Source organism: Microcaecilia unicolor, chromosome 4 (assembly GCF_901765095.1).
Source record: "Microcaecilia unicolor chromosome 4, aMicUni1.1, whole genome shotgun sequence".
Lineage (NCBI taxonomy): Eukaryota > Metazoa > Chordata > Amphibia > Gymnophiona > Siphonopidae > Microcaecilia > Microcaecilia unicolor.
Window position 1 is genome coordinate 261,481,503 of NC_044034.1, and position 21,573 is coordinate 261,503,075.

Below are 21,573 nucleotides of genomic sequence, written 5' to 3' on the forward strand. Positions count from 1 at the left end.
GGTATTGGTGTGCTTTTTACCTAGGACCTTTTATGTGAAGTCCATTGCAGTGCCCCCTAGGGTGCCCCACTAATCCGCTGGGATGCCTGTGTGGCCAGTTGACTAGGAAAGCTGGCTCCTCCTATGTCCTAATGGTATGATTTTGTGCATTTTTCACTTGGACATTTTTTTTTTAATGGTCCAGAACTAAGCACCCAAAATACAAAACAGGAAAAATCCTCTACGACGACAAACCAGAGCAAGCAAAAGTAGAGGCTGATCAAAGACGAGTCAACACTGGAGATATGAATCCACCAGTCTTTAATATAACGAATAACTAATAGACCTGACACAGGCCGTGTTGCGACGCACACTAGCGTCAACATCAGGGGTCAAACAGTAAACTCTAAAAGTGGGCAGAGGAACACAGCAATATTCGAAATTATAGCTGTACAACTTGCCCAAATCTTTGTACATTCAGAGCTAATAGAACAAACTTCTTGCATCGACTGTGGAAGCAAAAAATCGCAAAGCGATGCAAGAAGTTTGTTCTATTAGCTTTGAATGTTGTCTCGTCTTTGATCAGCCTCTACTTTTGCTTGCTCCGGAACTAAGCACAACAACATCTAGGAAATGGTCGTTTTTAAAGAAAAAAAGAGCCGTTTTTCTGTTTTGAAAATGGTCATTTTCACTACTTGAATTTTGGACGTTTTCAGCAAAATGTCCCAAGTCAAATTTACTAAACACTGACTAATAGGATGTGGAAAAATCTATTCAAAAAATTATATTAACAATGTAGTATCTTTCCCACTGAAGTGAAAATGATATGAAAAGTAGTATTGCCTCTAACCCACCACATGAAAAAGGAGGAAAAAAGAGCCTCACAGAGCTCCTAGGCAGAACACTGCCTTTTTCATGTGGTGGGTTAGAGGCAATACTACTTTTCATATCATTTTCACTTCAGTGGGAAAGATACTACCAAGTCAGATTTAGACATCTAATTGAAAATGCCCCTCCATGGAACTTTGTAAATTGTGTGATTTGAAAATAAGCCTCCACACTTTGTATATATATTTGCTCGTTCTTCCTGTAGGTAAAATGAGAGAGTGGCTTTTTGATTTTGTGCCTGTCAGAATCTGTTTTGCTTTGACTGCAGCTGCTTTTTCCTATTCCTTAGAAGCTGCCACCTACTCATACCAAATGGGTGGGCTGGCCCTGAAGAAGATGGGTATACAAGTTTTTAGTCTTGTTTTATAAAACTTGGTTTGTCCGTTTAGTCTATATCCTATGTCCAAATCTGTTGTGGAAGAATTCTTAGAATTTGTTTTAGTGTAAGTTCTTTGCTATGAAATTTGGTCATATCAAACATCTCTTTCTTCACAAAATTGCAGTACTGCTGCATGGAAATTTGTGGTCAGCGGATCATGGTGCATTTGAAAACAGCTCTGCATTTCTTCCAAACTGTGTTCACAGTAGCTTCACGCTGACTTCTCTCTCCAAATTTAGAAAGGAGCCTGCTTTTCTGGGCCTACACGTGAATCTGGAAAAAAAATATGTCAAGTAGCAATACTTATGTTCTCCCTGTCATCTTCAAACCTCCTGTTGATAGGACATCAAACAGAAAAATGGTTATGAATAAAGGCTAAAAAAAAAAAAAAAAGTGCACAGTGAAAAAAGTAAATCCTGCACTGCAAATTTTTATGAAAATCCATCTATATTAAAGCATATTTCAAAGCATCATAATATTAAGCAAAATTAAGGCCCTGTTTACTAAGGCGCATTAGCATTTTTAACGCACCTACAATTAGCGTGTGCGCTAACCATATAGGCGCCTATAGGGATGTAGGCACGTACATGGTTAACGTGCATTAAAGACGCTAACGTGCCTATAAACAGGGCTTAATATTCATCAAAATTAGGGCCCTGTTTACTAAGGCGTATTAGCGTTTCTAATGCGCCTACAATTAGCACGCACGCTAATCGTGTCACCTATAGGGATATTGTGCGTACACAGTTAATGTGCATACATGGTTAAAGTGCGTTAAAGATGCTACCGCGCCTATAACACGGCTTAGTAAACAGGGCCCTTAGTTTAAAATGTATGAAAATCCATCTTTTATTAAAGCACATTTCAATTAGTATATAGTGAGCAAAATTATTTCAAAATGACAATCATGCACATTAATCACAATAGCACAACTTGTTTTTTGTTTATAAGAGCTTCCTGTGAAAGCCTCCCAGACCACTACCCTCCCCTAACCACTGAAGTTAGCCTTAAGTTTTTAATGCATTAAGGGGAGTACTTTGAAGTCACAAACCTCCCAAATTTGATAAAAATCGCTAAAAAATTGGGCATACAAATTTGAGTGCACACAAGTTAATTAAATAACAAGCCAATTAGTATCTATAATTGGCTTAGGCAATTGGTGCTAATTGAATTTAATTAAAACTTACATGCATAAATTTTACACATGGGTCCAAAAAGGGGGCATGGCCATGGAGGGTCATGGGTGGATTGAGGGTATTCCCACAGTTTATGCACCTAAATGTAGTTGTAGTTCTTGGTGCAAAACATTATTCTATAAACTGCGCCTAACTTTAAGTGCTGTTTATAGAATGGCACTAAGCCCTGTCTTTTTTTTTTTTTTTTTTTTTTTGCGATGACTCTTAGGTGCCGTTTAAAGAATTTAGTCCATAATGTCTAAAAATGTCTGCCTTACCGCCACAAATTTAACCACCTTTGCTCCAACCTTTTATGATATCTCCGTTCTTAGCAAATCATATATAGTTTCTCCACAAAGTAACGATGGAAGGTTCTGACCATATCCAAGCTATTAAGATAAGTTTCTTTTGCAACAAGACCAACTTTACAAACAAATAGCTTTCGCCCAGAGGCTTCCAGTTCCAAGTCAAATGCCCTCCCGTGGGAGGTGGTGGAGATGGAAACGGTAATGGAATTCAAAAATGCATGGGATAAACATAAAGGAATCCTGTTCAGAAGGAATGGATCCTCAGAAGCTTAGCGGAGATTGGGTGGTAGCACCGGTGGTTGGGAGGCGGGGCTAGTGCGGGGCAGACTTCTACGGTCTGTGCCCTGAAAATGGCAAGGACAAATCAAGGTCAGGTATACAAATAAAGTATTCTATGTTTGTGCAGCGCTGCGTATGCTTTGTAGCGCTATAGAAATGCTAAATAGTAGTAGTAGTAGTACATATAAGTTTATCTTGTTGGGTAGACTGGATGGACCGTACAGGTCTTTCTCTGCCGTCATCTACTATGTTACTGTTTCATGGAGATCCAACACACAATTCCCATCATCCGCTCAACTGTACCCATAATTTTGTTCTAGTACTGTTGACTCTGTGAACACTCTCATATGCTCTGTAATAGCATGCCTTTTAGGCTAGCAACATTTCACACAATTACCTAATACCTCAGGCCATGCTTTGGTAGCCTATTTAGGATACATAAATGTAGCAAACCTTTTATAGTGCACTTCCTGGAGCTGTGTATCTCCCCCCCCCCCCCCCCCCCCCCCCCCCACACACACTCTCCTGCTCCTTGAAATTCTCTCTCTGTATATTCCTCTCTAGTCACGTTGGCCAACTTCTGTATAGTATGTTGAAACAGGGAAGGCAGGTAGTGGTGCAGTCTTCTATCTACCCCTCCTATGGCCAAATTTTATCAAATCCAGATGTCACCATGACCTTCTGGTGATGTTTTATTAACCCCCTTATATAATAGGAAATCTGCTTATAACAATACTCCCCACCCCGCCCATGTCTAACTTTTAAAGTGACTAAAAGTGTTTGCCCGTTATCCTCTAGCATATGTTGGTTTCTTTGGATTCCCCCATGTAAACCATTGGCGTAAACCCATGCCCTCCATTCCCAGGTGAAATGTTCCATTCCCCCTATGGAGAGCAATTCTCTGACAAACTACACTCTTGCCTCTAGGTCCATCGGACTGAAGAGGTTAATGGATTGCTTCTTTTGTGGCAGCTCTGGCTTCTTAGCATGCAATATATATGCTAAGTCAGTGGTTCCCAAACGGTTCACAGCACCCTTAGTGTTCGAGCAACTTTTTGTGGCACCCCCCCCCCCCCCGGCCACATAGGTCTCCCTTTCCCTGCATCCCCCTCCTTTTACTCCAGCACACCTCTCCTCCCAGAAAGTTCAGCACTCCTCTCCATTCCCTGCAGACCCCCTCCTCTCAAAGTCCAGCACACCATTCTCTGCAGCCCCCCCTCCTCCCATAGATCCAGCACACCTCTGCCTTCCCTAAATCCAGCATCGCTTGCTACCTTCCTTCCAGTATGGCAATACTTATGTTAAGTTCTGACTCATTTTCCAGGACTTCTCTTGATTCATAGCCCACTGCTCTAACAACTAGATTCTTCTACCTCATGATGTGATGTGAATTTCCCAGCTGTTTCTTCTTTTTTTTTTCTGAAGTTTTGCAGTCTGAATATATATGTTTGCCAAACAAGCATAACACACTGGGTTCACCACTCTTGAGTAGCAAAAAAAAAAAAAAAATTCCTTTCAGAACACTACAGGTCATGACAAGTGGTGCAAAAGTGCAGCTGTAATATTCTCTTGGGTAAGATTATGCAATTTGCTATGGCTCTTGAGTAAAAAGAGCTTACTTATCTAGGCATGACTTAGAGCTTTGGTGTCAGTGGAAAGCATCTGCTGTCTGAGACTGGAGAAGTTAATGTTAAAATAGTCCTGTTATAAGATTTATAGGATGGTAGGTCATAAAATGTGTGGTGTCGATTCTGTAAGGTCTAGAGCAGTGAAATCCTTATAATAGTAAATTATGTGGAAAAAAAAAAGCTCAGATGAAGAATCAAGTCGGGTGGCCAATTAGTGACTTCAGAAATCTTTCTTTTAAAAAGGAGCTTCAGTCTGTCTGATTCAAAACTGGCTTTACAAAAGGCTTGGAGAGAGAAGAAAATGACCTTTTTCAATTTTGTGTGTTTTGATCTGATATTCTCCCCAAAACTCTGGGTGTGTATGTCTGCATGCCCTCAGGAGAGGGGAGAAAAGGCTGTAGAAACCTGGATTTTTAAAAAGTATTTAGAAAATCGTTTTGCAGTGAGCTGAAATTCTCCCAAGTTGCAGTCTGTCTTCTGTCCCATATGAATTTGGCCCCATGATTGTCATTTTTCTAGTGCATGCTACTTGAGGTTGTTTTGTGGGGTATTTGAGAAAGCAAAGCCTAAAGCAGAAGGACAGTTCTTCTGCTTTGTGTTCCTAAAAGGCAGTATAGTCATATATCAGTGTGCTTTCAGTTATTACATTTCTGTGCTTCAGGGTAAAGGTCGAGTGGCTGGCATTTTGCAACTTGCTTAAGAGGAACCACATAGATATGAAAAAAATGAACAGTAGGGTATGTGGTAATGGAGGGAGCCCTTCTTCAGCATGTGGTTAATGTTCCCTTTAAGCCATAAACCTAGAAAAGCATTTTGCCCAGCTGTGCAATTACCTTAGTAGTCACTGCATGCCCGTAGTTCTATAGGATCGATGATTGGGTTTCTCCACAGCATTGTGGCTAATGAAAATGCTATTAGCCAATTGAAACAGAATATGACATTAGGTGAGGACCATCTAGTTATCCCACTTTTTTTCTTTTACAATGCTTTTACAATTCTGTAGACCACAGTGGATGTTTGACTTTCTCTTCATGGATTAGAAAACATTTCAAAGTTTGTAGCTTAAATCTCATTCTTTTCTTTTGATACAAGTTTTGGTAGGTATGTAGTTTCTATAACAATCTTTATGCATGGTTGTAAAAGAGGAGCTGAGTGAAATCTATGCTTAGTTTGTTGTCAACAGTTTAAATAATTAAGCATCACCATCAAGGTTTCAAGCCTGATTTATCGATTTTTACCACCCAGCTCCATAAGATGTTTGTTCTTAATGGAAACTAGAAGATATGAAAAACGTTGGGTTTGTGTCTCCTTTTCACTTTACATCCCAGAACACTTTACTATTCTGCATGTCTTGCAGTCACCCCAAAGAAAGAAGAAAAGCAGTTTCGTGTTTTGACTAAGGGGTAAGAATGATGATACAGTGGATGGAAAGCACAGAGTGGAGCATAATGCTGAGCAAGTTGAGGCTAATTTGAACCTATGAGGAGAAATGTGTAGCCCCACCCTTGGGGTGTAGTCTGTACACTGAGAGGTTCCCCGTTTGGTGCATTGACTTTTAAGGGGAATTGTCCCTGAAGTTAAAATTTCAACAGTGCACTAGACCACCTTTTTGGCATTTATACCCAAATGATTGTGGGCAAATCACTTAACTTTCTATTGCTTCAGGTACTTAGAGGCCCTTTTACAAAGGAGGGGGGGCTAATGCGCGGGTAGCATGTGCCCAATCTGCACAACCGCTGGGGTTGCACGTGGCACCCAGCACTAATTCTGATCTTGGCACATGCTGAATCCCACAGTAGAAAATAATTTTCTATTTTCTGTCGCAGGGGAGTTCCTGGCGCTCGCTGGCACCTCGCCCATGTTGGCGCAATGCATGGTTACCAAGTGCGTAGCGCATGAGCCCTTACCTCTAGGTCAATGGCTGGCGGTAAGGTCTTAGACCCAAAATGGACGTGTAACAATTTTCATTTTGCCACATGTCCATTTTCAGCAAAAAAGTTTTAAAAAGGCATTTTTTTACAGGTGCGCTGTAAAATGATTCTGCGTGCGCACCAAAACAGTCGTTTACGCTACCGCAGGCCATTTTTCAGCACGCCTTTGTAAAAGGGCCCTTTAGTATGCTCTTGGGATATGAGGAGTTGTTTTTCTACAAAATATGGCAAATCTGGAGTCTTCAGTTGAATTAAGATCCAGAAGGTACAGTGGAATAGGGCAAAGATCTTAGGGCTCCTTTTACCAAGTTGCGGCAAAAGGGGGCCTGCGCTGGCATTGGTGTGTGTTTTTCACGCATGCCGAGGCCCCTTTTTACCACGGTGGGTAAAAGGGAAGCTTCTGTTTCCTGCAGGAAATTGTCCGTGCGGCAAGTAAAGCACTTGCATTGCCATTTCGGAGGGGGGGAGCCCTTACTGTCACCCACCCATTGAGGTGGCAGTAAGGGCTCCTGGCATTAACCGGGCAGCGTGCGGTACTGGCTGATTACTGCTGGGTACACTTCGGCGCTACAAAAAAAAATGTTTTTGTAGCCATGGATATGACGGCGTGCTAGGGGTGGGAAGTACCACTGGGCTGCTGCGGTAGCCCACCGGTATTTCCTGTTTAACGAGCGGTAAGCCTGGCATTGGGCTTACTGCCGCTTACTAAAAGGGGCCCTTAGTGCAGTATGTTTTACCAATGAACCTGGAAAATTCTCATTACCCGTGTTCTGTTGCTTCTCAAGTTGTCTTCTGCCAATCTAAATTGTCCATTGAATGAGCATGGTTTGAACTCGGAAATAATACTGTTTTGCAAGGTAGAAGTCAATGGCAAATTAGCACACGTGATCTGTATTGTACTGGAGTGAAGCTTCATTTGGCTTTACATCCCTCTGGGCCTTCCACTAGATTGCTGCTTTACTTCTGGGGCAGCAGTTCAAAAGTGGTTCATCATTTCTCAAAGCAATTTTAAACACAATTCTTGAAAAATGGTGGTACGAAAAAATAAACTGAACTGTTTGAAAGGTGTACTGTTTTTGTTTTGCAAAGCAGCACAATTGGAAGCAAATAGCCAGGGTGAACTGAGAAGCTATTTGTAGGAAAGACTAGTTCCTGAATTCACTCTTGGTTTATGCATTAGCTCAGCTCAGGAAGTGAGTACATTTTTTTTGGCTCGTTATACCTCCGCCTAATAGATGTACAGTAGAAAACATCTGGAGCCTTTTTTTTGTTTGTTTTAAAGGCGTTATTTAAGTTTCACGGTCTGATGGATAAGCTTGTTGAACTGAGATTTTTCACGTCTCTAGGCCAATTGGATTTCTGGGAATACTATTTTGTATCTCTTGCTGTTTTAAAGTATTAACATGCAGAGAATTGCATCTACACTTGCATTCATTTGAGCTGTAGATATCACTTAGTGGATTTGAAAGGGAGAATTGACTTCTCCCCCCCCCCCCCCCCCAAATTCACATCATCCCTTAAACATTATGTAGTTGGCTAAGTTCTAGCTTTGTCTTTGGCTTTCATAATCAAAGTACTGTAATGGGAGTGATTGGTGTTCAATAAAGTATTTATAAATACTGTTCAAAGGATTGGGATATAATAACGTAATGCAAGTGCTAGTATCTGAGAAAAGTGTAGGATTGTATTCAAATATGCAGAGAGGTCAACTGTGGGCTGCATTGCAGGGCTGACATTTTAAAGAATCTAGCAGGAGATTCTATATATGGTGATTAAAAAAATCAGTGCTGAAATCAGTGGAAGGTGTTTTATTAAAAACTGGCACCACTGCATCTTTACAGGCAGGCAAAATATGTAAGCGCCCTTCAAGATGGATCAGCTACTGTTAATTTTTGATAGGTGCTAGAGTTTGAGGTTTTGAAACTGAAATGTGCTTAACGTGTTTGTATTTGGAAGGTACATAGCTGCCATCCTAGGAGCTAATCCAGCTCAAGAAGGCTTATTCTCTAAAGTGTAACAACTTGAAGAATGAAATAAATCGAACGTTATCCTATGGTTGTATAGATTATTTTGTTCATTAGTCTTAAATGTAGTTATGTCTTTGAGTATGCAGACTATGGGTTATGTTTAGTAATTCCTATTGATTTTGGATGGTGGAGCATTTGCCATGTACTTAAGAAAGTTGATTGCATTTAAGGAGAGACTTATTGAACAGGCAAGAACTTTCAAATACATTAAAAACAAAGAACCTATGTGGGAAATGTGGACGGGCTCCGGGCTCTTTCTATCACTCTTATGGGATTGTTTTCTGGTGCAGAACTTTTTGGCCTCTATTCCTCGATACCTGATGTCTCAGCTAGGTTCTAGGATTTTGTGTACCCCTTCTGGAATTCTTTTAGACAAGTATGTGCTTTTTGCATTGCAGAATGGCCCTGCTAAACAACTGATTTGTAAGGCTTGTTTGACTGGCAAGAGGCTCATTTTGAGCCTATGGACCAGTGACTCTCCTCTGGACTTCTGGCACTGGAGGAATAAATTCCACGAGTTCATGCTATTTGAGTGTCGGGGAGTACGGAGAGCTCCTAAACAAAGGAAACAGTTTCTTGTCATTTGGGGACCATATATACAATCTTTGCACACTCGGGGCAGAAGCTTAGTGGTTAATTCTCTTTGATGCGCGTGGGGAGGTGGGGCTCATTTGTCTTCCAGATATGGTTGTGATCACATAGAATTACCTCTTTATAAGGTTTTGAGGGGTGAGGCTGTGGGGAGGGGAGGGGTTTATTGAGGAGTTTTGTTGCATTTACAGTTCGTGCATACTTACCTCTTGAGATGGGTTGTGCGTCTGGGTTTCTGGCTCTCACTTTTTTTTTTTTTTGTCTTGAGAGAGAGGCACACTGATGCCAAGTATCAGTGAGATGCACTGAAGTTAAGCCTTGTGTTTTGGGGATGTGGAGGGGAACTGGGTTGGGGGGAGGAGTTGACAAATAGATTTGGGGGGGGGGGGGGAATTTGATGTTTATATGTTGGGGCTTGGTTTTATACATGCTTCCGGTTAAGGATTGTGAGTATATGAGTAACAATATCTTACCCTTCGGGAACTTGTTATATGCTAACCAATTAGGGGTGGGGGGGGGGGATAAATGATTAAAAATTTGATGACAAATGATATTCTTGAATAGTATTTTGTGTATTCTGTTTTTATATCTCAGTGAAATTTTTTTTTTTTTTTTTTAATCTTCATCTTTGTAAAAGTGTTTACTTTGAATTGTCGTCAATAAAAATGTTGAAACCTAAAAAACAAAGAACCTATAATAGGGAGTTGATTTAGATGACTGCTAGGGCAGATGTTACCACTAGGGCCATGATGCTCAGAAGCAAATGTGGGCACTAGAGGCCATTAGTGCCAGACTAGCGCCCACATTTGCTAGTGCAGAATGCTTAGAGGGCTCTTGCACAGTGTTTCCCAAGTTGGTCCTGGAGTACCTCCTTGCCAGTCGGGTTTTCAGGGTATCCACAGTGAATATACATGAGATCGATTTGCATACAGCAGTGTATGCATATCGATAACATGTATATTAATTGCGGATATCCTGAAAACCTGACTGGCAAGGGGGGAACCCCAGGAATGACTTGGGGAGTGAGCATGCCAAAGGTTAGCACAAATAGCATTAAAACGAGATTTAAATGAGGTCACTTTCTATTCTCTGGGATGCTCGGAGAACAGTGCCTTGTACAAGGGCGCTCTTACTGCAGAAAACATAACACCAACTGGCATATAGGGTTTTTGAATGCATTGCTTTCAAGAGTTCACAGCCTATTACCCTCCAGGGCGGGAGTGGAAGAATGATGAGCAAGGAAGCAGCCAATGAAAACAAGAGCAGGAAGCAGCCGGTGGGGAAAAAATCCTGTGTGTCTGCTCCTAAAGCCTGAAACAGCTTTGTCTGAAAGATCAAAGAACCTGAACTGATACAAGTAAAAATGATTTCACTTGGGAGTTTGCTGCAGTTCGCTCCATCTCCATGCCTCAGCACTGCCTTCAAGTCCAGAGCTGGGCAACCAGTACTTCTTTCTCCTTCCCTCCTCCCCACTCTGACGTTTCGGGCATGCACTCGAGCTGTGCTTAACGCACAACTCTTGAGCGCATGCGCCAGGCACCATCCTTCCCTAACTTCCAAGCAACTTCCTAATGCTGAACGTTAAGAGCACGCCTATATTTGCATCTCATTAGTGCCGAGCATTAGGGAGTTCCACGCTGTTCCAGTGCTATTTCTCCCGCACTGTTCAGTAAAGTGCTGGAGTTTTGAGCATCAGGGCCTAGGTGACTTAAGAGGCATATTTTCAAAGCACTTAGCCTTCCAAAGTTCCATAGGTTTCTATGGAACTTTGGAAGGCTAAGTGCTTTGAAAATATGCCTCATAGGCAGTCACCTAGGGCAGTGCTTCTCAATCTAGTTTTTGGGGCACACCCAGCCACTTTTCAGGGGAAGGAATTTATCTTTATCGTTCATTTTATTAAAGGGTATGAGAAATTACTGGGTTCCTCCCCCCCCCCCCCTCCTCTTTGGAGTTAGAATAGTTAAGCCGCCATAATATGGGCTGATTACCTTGTTTTCCTCCTTGATTTCTCATATAGGGCAGCCTTTTCCTCCTCTTGGTGTGGGCTAGTAGGTAATATTTGTGATGTATAGTTTGTTTCTTTATATCTCTTTTTCTATGTGATGCAAATATTACAATTATGAATAAGACTCCAGGCTGTGTATATACTGTTTTAACTTTATAGGCACAGTGAAATGAGAAACATTCTCCAAGGCTATTACTTCTATGATCACTGAAGCTTCTCTGTTACTGAGAGGCAAGCAAAGAATGGCTTGTGCTCTAGTGCTAGTTGTGGGTCTTATAACTAAGGGCCCTTTAAGTGGTGGTAAGCCTGACTTGGGATTACTGCTCACTAAACAGGCAGTACCACCAGCCTACCACAGCAGCCCAGCGGTATTTCCCACACTTAGCGTGCCGTCGTATCCAGTGCTACAAAAATATATTTAGTTTTGTAATGCCAGAGTGTACCCGGCGGTAATTGGGCAGTGCCGTGCGCCACCTCAATGGGTGACAGTAAGGGCTCCCCCCACCCCCCCCCATGAAATGGCCATATAAGTGCTTTACTTGCCACACGGCCGTTTCCTGCAGGACAGAGAGACTTCCTTTATACCTGCTTCGGTAAAAGGGGTCCTGTGCTGGTATTGGCATGTTTTTCACATTTCGCCGACACCAGCACAAGCCCCCTTTTGCCGCAGCTTGGTAGAGGGGCCCTAAATTTGATAGGAATTAGAGCAGTGTAGCTGTTTTTAGATGTGGTTTAGTGTGCAGTAGGTGTTGAATCAAAACTTTGAACAGTAAAGGTAACATTTGGGAATGAACATCAATAATACTGGATACAAGTAAATGGAAATTTTTTTCTTCCTTTTGTGCTTTTTGTATGAGATATTTGCAATTGATGCTTTGGCATATAGAAATTTTGTTCTGTCGACTTCTGTGCTTGTTGCAGTAATTCAAGGCAGATCACAAAATGTATCATTACAGATTCAGTGTGGGGAATACACAGAAAAAGAAGGAAGTAAAGCACAAAAGCAAGGAATAGGAAAGGCTAAAACATGTTATGAGAGATTCTTTCTGAAACATGTGGAAATAAAATGTAATGTAAAATATTGGACTTTGGGGTACTGGTTCACTTTTGGTCAAGGCTGAAGCGTATGCTCGGGCCTACCCTTAAAACATGTTTTAATGTTAACTCCAGTTATTTGTAACTACAGTAGGTCTCATTTCATAAAATGGGACCTGTGCTAAAACAGCACATCTTGACGATAGCTCACGTTGATAACCGTACCCCTTAGTAACTCTTGTAGCTCTAAGACAACATAAAAGATTATCAATTTTCAAGTGCATATTGGTGGGAAGCTATATAATAAAATCACTTGTCTAGAAACATCTAAACTTTATGACCCAACAGTGGTCTTAATTGATCGGTTTCACCATGCTTGCATGTTAAGTAAAGGACAACAAAAGGTTGTTTTTAAATTGTTTGACTGTATCAGAAGGATATGAAAAGAGTTAAATTGCTAGTTCTTCATACAGTGAAGTTGAAATATAAAAAGTGCTGCTGCTGGCATTTTTTTTTTGGCAGTTTGAAATTATGGCTGCCAGTTGGCAAGATGAATCACCCAGCTAAAGTAATAGAAGCCTTGTGTAGTTATAAATCTGGGCTAAATGGGATGTGCAAAATTGTTTCATGGCAAACCCTTGAAATGTATTCTCTCAAGTCAATATTGTGTTTCAGTATGTACAAGTTAGCTAATTGCTAGGTAGTATGGCATAGTATGAAAATATATACCACTTATGATAAATTTGAAGTGATCATTCTATACTATTGAATTAGTAGTTCCAACTTCAGCATTTTTCATGTTGTATGATAAGATTTTTATAAAGGCAACATATGTGCCTTTAAAAATTAGCCTCCTGAAGGCTGTCACACGAATCCATTTAGAATATAGTGGTAGTGCATTCCTGTCGAAATGATATAACAAATTACATACCTGAGTGGCTCTGCAAGGGTTGACATTGCTCTTCAATTTGGATCACCTACTTAGTGTTGTGTTCACCATGTTAATCAAGTTTTCTGTGATCACCTATATAGAAGTTACTTGGAGTAAATAGTATTGTCTTTCTTCAATTAGAAGGGATGTTAATTATCTGATCTGCATTAATGGCAGTGTTCCCTCTAAGGACTGAGTTGACGTGAGCAATAATGTTTTTGCTTTGTGAGCAAAAATTCTGTTACATTACCCAGTGAATACTTCTTTCAGTTGTGTACACATGAGCACGAGTACACTTTGAGGGAGGTTGAAAAGAATTCCATGAGCCATGCTCTGTATGCTTTCCTTACTTGTTCACTTGTACTTTAACTGTTTGTAGCTACTCTGAATTTTACTCAGCTACTGGATGTTTAATGCAGCTTAGAGAGCACATTGCTCCTGCTGTATGAGCACCACTCTTCTAAAGACAGTAGAGGTACATTTTGAATATAACAGGGAAGGACTCTTTCACCGTCTACCAGCTGCCTCCCCTATCATCTCTGGTACTGAAGGTATTATGCATACTGTATACACTCCAGTGAATTATGTACCAAAACATTCAAAATAATGCATGCCAAAATACAATTTATTAAACAGAATAGCATTTGCAATATTCTGGAAATATATGCAGGTACTTTAACACTTTCAGTCAGCTCTAATTCCCTAGTCCAGCATATTCCTATTGGCCGTCTGAACAGTGATGTTCAGCAGCACTATAACAAAAATCCTGAGGTTACCGGTAACCATAAAATGACTTACCTACCAGTATTTTTGATAGGTTGCCAAGTGGCTAGTGACTGGCACTGAGCACCCCTGAACTAAAGGGAGGAATGTAAAATAACACCCAAAAGGACTAAGGGCTTCTGGAATTGACTAGTAGAGCCAAAGGTTGTACTTTGGGCTGAGGCATGAAGCCAGGGATGTCTCCAGAAGACTGAAGGGAATGGCTCACATGCAACGTTTATCCCCATAAGAGCAGAGATTACAGAAACCTAACAGGAAGTTGCTTTTTGTTTTTAGATTACAGGCTGTCGGTACAATACAAAACAAAATGTAAATAGGCACATAAGTTACAGGAGTAGAGCACCCAGAAATAACTCCAGTATCCCAAATCCTATTGCACAATTTTATACCTGCTCTGAACATGGTATATATTGGTGCATATGCTGTACATAGGCTAGTGGTTAAGCAGCAGGCTGAAACCCAGAGAAAACGGGTTTAAAGCCCACTGATTCTCCTTATGATCTTGGGCAAGTCACTTAAACCTCTCCATTGCCTTGCATACAAAATTAGATTGTAAGCCCTCTGTATCTGAATGTATGTTGCCTTGAACTTCTACTGAAAAGGCGTGAGCTATAATTTACATTTAATAAAATAAAGCCTGTGTCCTTGCTCCACCTAAATGGTGCCCCTGGGAACGCCCACACAAAGTCTACATAGGAGCTATCTTTTGGCGCACCTACTTTTTTTTTCACATCTACCTCTGTGTGGTTTTATAAGAGTCCTTTGTGCATGAAATATGCTTTAGATGTGGAAAGTACTTTTATAATACCCTATCAGTACAGCTACAGAGGAGAATTATATGCACTATTTGCTGTTGCCTATCCAGTTCATGGCTTTCCCAGTCACACCCACTTCGGATAATACTACCACAGGAATGCAGCAGCTACAACTCCTGTAGGGTCCCGAGACTTTAAATGGGGAGAACAAGACATTGTACTTTTTGTTGGGAGAATACATATGTAGCATTTACTGAAATAAGGTTGGCCAGGAACTGTAATTCATGACACTGTACTGGGCCCCTTTTACCATGCCTTTTTTCTTTCACAATCTGTAGAGACTGGCAGCTCAATTCAAGTTATCAGCAATAGAGATGAAAGAAAAATGTACTTGAGCCAAGGCCCACAAAACTCACAGGAAGCAAACTGATATCATATCTGTTTGAGCTCCATCGACAGTTTTGCTTTTCTTGCAAAGTGTATTGACCTTTTTTTTTCTGAATTTCTTTCCCTTTTCTAGAAATTCTGCTTCCCTTTTTTTAAAAAGTATTAAGTAACTAGTGCTTTTCAGTAAGTAGAGATCTTTTGTCTTAGTTTAATATATTTTAATTCCAAATTTGTACCTAAACCTTAAAAGGTTTTGGACAATTAAGTGAACTACACTTTAAAAAAATACTACATTGAACAATACAGATAAAACAAGTAAACACCTATTAAGCTTCCCCCAACACATTCGTATAGTCACATTTCAGCATACCCTTACTTATACAGAGTGACCACCCATCTCGCCTTATGTTTGGGGACAAAGTGGTTATTTAATTTAGTTGAGGCTGTTTTTAAAATGCTTTTAAAGAAGTCTATATCCCTTCATTTCTTTCAACTTAAGAGGCAGCTGATTCTTAGTAGTAGGTGTAATAGGTGTTTTTTTTTTTTTATTTCTCTTGAATTTAACTCTCACCTTTTTCAGTAGGAGTTCAAGGAGAGTTGCATTTAGGTATAGTAGATATAGAGGAATTGTAAAGTAAATTTTTAATGCTAGGAAAGGTATACTGTATTTTCCCTAAGTTGAAAACTGTTTTTCTGAGGACAAGCAGGCCAGACAGTTCTCACATGTGAGTGATGTCATCCATGTTGCCCAATGCGGAAAGCTTCTATAGCGTATTATATCTTTAAGAGCACATAACTTTGCCTTCCCTCCCACCTCGAGAGCATAGGGCCATCTGTCTCTCTCCATCCACAGTGAAGAGAGACAGCGCTGTTCGCAGTTTGGTGCATGTGTTTGTTTTGAGCTTTTTTGTGACTTCCCTGCGAGTATTTTTTTTTTTTTTTTTTTACCAGTTTTGTGTTTTAAACACATTTCAAGTTTTAGTTGGGTTTTTTCCCCTCCCATTTTTAAGTTTTTTATTTTTTTCTCAGGCTCACGAGGCCCTCTTAGGCCTGAGCTTTGGGTGGGGTATTCCCCCCCCCCCCCCCCCCCATTTTTTCTTGTTTTGCCCATTTTTCTATCACCATTGAGTCATTTGATTTGACTGTTTTCTTTTCCATGTCATTGAAGGCTCCCAGTGGCTTCAAGCACTGCACTTGGTGCAGTCGGACCATCTCTGGTACTGACACCCATTCCTGGTGTCTCCAGTGTTTGGGGCCGGACCACAACTCTACTAACTGTATTTTTATCTGTGTATGCAGAAAAGAACACAGTTATCCAAAGAGGCTCAGAGAAAGCATTTGGAGCCAGGTTTGAATCGTTGACGTTGGCATAGATATCGGTGTCTATGCATGCACCCACTTCGGGTGCATTGTTCCCCATGGCTGCTATAGACCCATGTGCGACACTGGGAGTGGATGTGCATCGAGCAGGTTGCCACCTGTCTCTCTGCTGTGCAGGGCCTCCAGGACTGTTCGGCATCGAACCCTGGCACTGAAGAGGCGACAAGATTCATTGTCGTCCTTGTCAGCACCAAAGGGTGTCAATGCTTGGCATTGATCCCCCTCAACCAGTGGTGCTGGGGCACTGATCAATTTGGTACCTGAGAAGCATCGGCACTGGGAGGAGCACTCCCCCTTCCTCGAGGAAGTGCCAGTGTGGGGGTCTCCACGCAGCTGGGACTAGATACCTGAGTTGACACAGACAATTCAGCAGGCTGTCTCTGAACCTACACCCCAGCCTTTTCCAGTGTCGATACTTGATGAGCGCGTCTGGGCCATGCTCCAGGAGCTCTTGGGGATACAGCAACAGAGTGGATTGGCATCAGATGTGCTTGCGCCTGCCATGCCTCTACCTGCTGCCACACAGGGCCCTCAGCCTTTGGTGAGGACACCGACACCGGTGACGCTAATGCAGGTACCCCCTTGACGTCGAAGGAAGCTTTGCTTGAGTTGAGGATGGAGCCTACAACGACGCTGCTCCAAGCAAGGACCATGTTCCTCCTACTAGAGACAGGCTCGGTCTCTGCTCTCCCATGAGGAGTTTTTTGCTGACACTGATACAGAGCACTCATGGGTATCCAATGAGGATCCTAGGTGGTTCTTGGAGCAGGAGTCCTATGGTAACCTATTTAACCCCTCCCCACCAGAGGAGAGACTAAAGTCTCCACCTGAGAGCCTCTCCTTCCTAGCTTTGTGAAGGAAATGGCGGCTGCCATTCAAATTCATTTGGAGATGGAGGAAAAGCGCAGGGCTGATGTCCTGGATTATGACTCTTCTTCTAGGGAGGCTGTGGCTGCACCATTTCACAAGATGTTCGCATGACATTCAAGTGAAGAACTGGGAGTCCCTTCTGTTGGTCCCTGTCCTCCCCAAGAAAATTGATACCATGTATCGGATCCATAGTTCCTCTGGGGTTGATAAGCTGCAGTTGTCTAATCATTCCCTGGTGGTCGAATCCGTGCTGAAATGAGCCAGAAGTTCCAGAGACGTTGCTTTAGCGCTTCCAGGCAGAGAAGCTTGAACTCTGGACCATTTTGGGTGAAAGCTGTATTGGGACTCGATGCTCATCTCTTATGTACAGTCACATCAGCTCAACACGAGCTTCTGCTTGTGGAACTTGGTGTACAGTGTGACTGATTTGGCAGATTCCCACCAAAGCAGGCCAAATCTCTTTGTCAGGTGGTCAAGCAGCAGAAGGCGTGTCGTAAGTTTCTGGCCAGGGATGTTTTAAGATACTTTTGATGTGGCATCCAGGATTTCTGCCTAGGATACAGCGATGTGCAGACTCTCATGGCTGTGTGCCTCTGACTTGGACCCAGTGGTCCAACAGAGGTTGGTGGATGCCACGTGCCGGGAGGGGATAATCTTTTTGGAGAGAAGGTGGAGGAAGTCGCAGACCTTAAAAAACACACTGATACTATCCATACTCTCTCCTTCTGGATGTCTTCTGCACCTCCTCATCCAGGAGGTTTTCGGACAAGTTAAAGAGAGTTCATCAGTACATAAGTATTGCCATAATGGGACAGACTGAAGGTCCATCAAGCCCAGTATCCTGTCTGAGGCATAGGTACACTCCTCCTCGCCCTCCTCAGCAGTCTCAACCAGCGTGCTTGTTCTCATCCCTAGCTTGCACCTAAGGCCCAGCTGGGCTCCCCAGTCAAAATGGGACGAGTTTTTTTTTTTAATTTTTATTTTTTATTTATTTATTAATTTTAACAAGCCTTACATCTTGTAAAAGTAACACAGAGCTAGAAATTTGTTTTAAACAAAAAGTTTTCCACAATACAAACATCAATATTATTAATCTCTTTCTTAGACCTCAGAAATGGGGGTCGTTTCATGTAGCTAAGGAGATCACATGCAAAATCATAAAGGAATTGGCTTAACTCAAATTCACTTTCTTAATATATTAATCAGCTATTAAACTATTCACTGGGATCTACTGGAGAGCCTTTTTTGATCCAAGAAACTTTTAAGTTGTTCAGGCTCAAAGAAAACATATTTAACATTTAGATATTTTACAATACATTTACATGGATAGGACAAGAGAAATGACACTCCCATTGCCCTAGTTTCCTCTCGAAAAATGGGACGAGTTTTGACTGGCTCCAGCAGAGCATAGCCGCTGTAACAGTAACCGTTCTGGATGACACCAGTGGGAGGAATGCAGAGGGTTCCCCCCCCCCCCCCCCCCCAACCATGTGGGTTCTTCAAATAGTCCATCTTGATTATGCCCTACATTGGGGTCGAAGACCACCAAATTGCCCTCTAAGAGCATCTTGCTTTAGCTCTTAGCACAAGGAGGTACTTAAAATAGTCCATCTCAGTTATCTTGCTATCCTAAGATTTGTTGGGGCCTTCTTGACCACAGCTTGAACTTGGGGATAACAAGTAAAAGTTCTGAATTTAAAATGACTCCAAGGCTCTACTTCTGTGGACAATTCATTCACCTCTATCTGGAAATAGGAATATACTTGGTTCCATGGGTGTTTACCCTCCCATAAATTTGGTTTCTTCCCTATACAACTTGAAATTTTGGGCCAGGATCCAATCTGAATTGCATTTTGTACCTGACCAGAATGCTTTACTCTGTTTCTGAGCAAGGGAGAAATTCCTGTTCCCATATATACATTAACTCCATAGATCGTGCTTTAAAAAAATGTATGTACACAATTTGTGCATTTAATTTAATTGAATAACGAAACAATTAGCACTGACTGAAATTTTTGCCAAGCAATTATTGTTAATTGGCTTTAATTAAAATCTATGCATGTAAATTTAGGCACCGGGTCCACGCATAAACTTTGTGTAGGTCCACAAAGTGGGCACGGCTATAGAAGGATCAGGGGTATTGCTTTAATTTATGCACATTGTTAATCTGATCAAATCTAAGTGGGAACAGGATATGGGGGTAACTCTTGACTTCCTGGGATGTTTTAGCGTCACTTAGGAGTATTCCGCAGCATGTCAGCAGTGCTAGTTATAGAGAATGCGCATTCTGAGTGTTACACAGAGCTTATTTTACTCAAGTTCAGTTGTTCAAGGCAGGGGGTTTGCAGACACCTCTTTGTCCTAAATGTAAATTGACAGAACACTTTTTTCCATGCCTTTTGGGGCCGCTTTAAGTGGTATTAAGCGGGGTATAAGTGCTCTGAATAAATAAATAAATACGATGTTTTTGGCAATGGGTCACTGAATATCTGTCCTTTTTCTTGTGTAAAATTGATGGTACCTCAGTTCAGTTGGTGCTTGATCGTCCTGGGTCCTTGGGGGGCCCACGGCAGTGGGCACTTTACTGTTTCGTAAATTGTGCCTGCTGGCGAGGAAATGTATCTTGCAGACCTGGACTTTGGTGCGCTCGCCTGACTTTTGGCAGTGGCGTAACCTTGTGCACTTGCTGCTGTCCTGGGAGGCCAGGGGTTCTTACAAACGTAAAGCCCGATTTAAACAAATTTGGGGCGCTTGCCTAGCCACACTGTCTCAGCGGGGTAGGAGCCTTATTCTTAATGTATTCTGAGGGTTTCTTGCTTGGTTCTTTTTCCCCTGGAGGAGATTTCTTTACTTACCTTGAGTAGGGTTGGGGTTCTGGGGAAAGGGGGGAGATTGAAAGGGAATGGGGTTACGTAGTTGATAGAAGCTATCCTGCCTCCGATTGCTTGGGAGGGCCATAAGAGCCCAGGCCTCCTGGGCTTTTTCTTTTTTTTTTGGGGGGGGGGGGGGGTTAAAGAGTTTATCACTGGGAAGGGGAATTTGGATTTTGGGGAGGAGCTGAAAATAAGAATATAGTAGCTATATGATTGTTTAATCTGGGTATGAACGTTGTAACATGTTTAAAATGTTTTGACTTCTTTAAGAAGTGTTAAGACTAAAAGGGATGTTAGATTGGGTGGGATTATTATTTGATAGTTACTTTGGGAGGCAGGGGCGTACAGTTTGTACAATAGTTTGTGCTGGTCGGACTGCTTTTCATATAAATTTTCTTACATCTATTATTGAATAACAGACTTGAGTTAATGGATAGAGCTAAGAGGGGCAATTTTATATTTAAAAAACCCAATTTTGATGACTGTCCTTGTTCTTATAACTATCTCAATAGTTTTTGATATTTGAATTTGTATTTGATCTATTGCACTTGTGGTGTTTGTCATGTCATCAATAAAAAAACAGTTGAAACATAATTTATGCACATTGTTATAGAATTCATGGGATTCGCGCCTAATTTAGACACAAAGATTTACACCAGGGTTTCATTTGGTGTAAATGGTCACGGGGGAAAGTAGTTGCAGTTCCTGATGCTAAGCGCTATTCTATAAATGGCATCTAACTGAGCACCATTTATAGAATAGTGCTTAGCACTTTTTTCAGCGACAATGTTTTTTTTGTTTAAGCGCCGTTTATAGAATTTAGTCCTAAACAAAATAGGTGACGGTAGGGACACTCCTTTTCAATGGCCCTGTGGTGGAGAATTATTCAGGTATGCAAACTGGTGCTTAAAAATGAAATGAGCCTGGCCCTTCATTCCCATTAGTGTTTGAAGCAGTAATGTACTTCTGTCATGAGAAAAACCTGAGTTCAGAGAGGACCAAAAGTTCAGATCCCCCTCAATCTCACAAAAGGATGAAAAGATCAGAAATGTTTCTGTACTAAAACTGATAAGTCACCATTACTTTTGCCAATGTCAATAGCTTTGAGAGGATGATTTATTAGTTACTGGGATCTTTACCACTTTTTCTAGTTATTCTTATCGTAGATGCTTAGGAACTTACTGTAAAGGAAGCATTGCATTCGTTATGCAGACAACATTCAATTGTATGTCTCAATTAAAACAGATTTGGCTGAAACCGTACCTTCAAGCAAACGAAAGATATAATAAATTGCCTTAATATGGTGGTTTGAGTTACTACCAATGTGAACAGTTAACGGTCAAAGTATTAGGTTTTGAGGTCCCTCTGA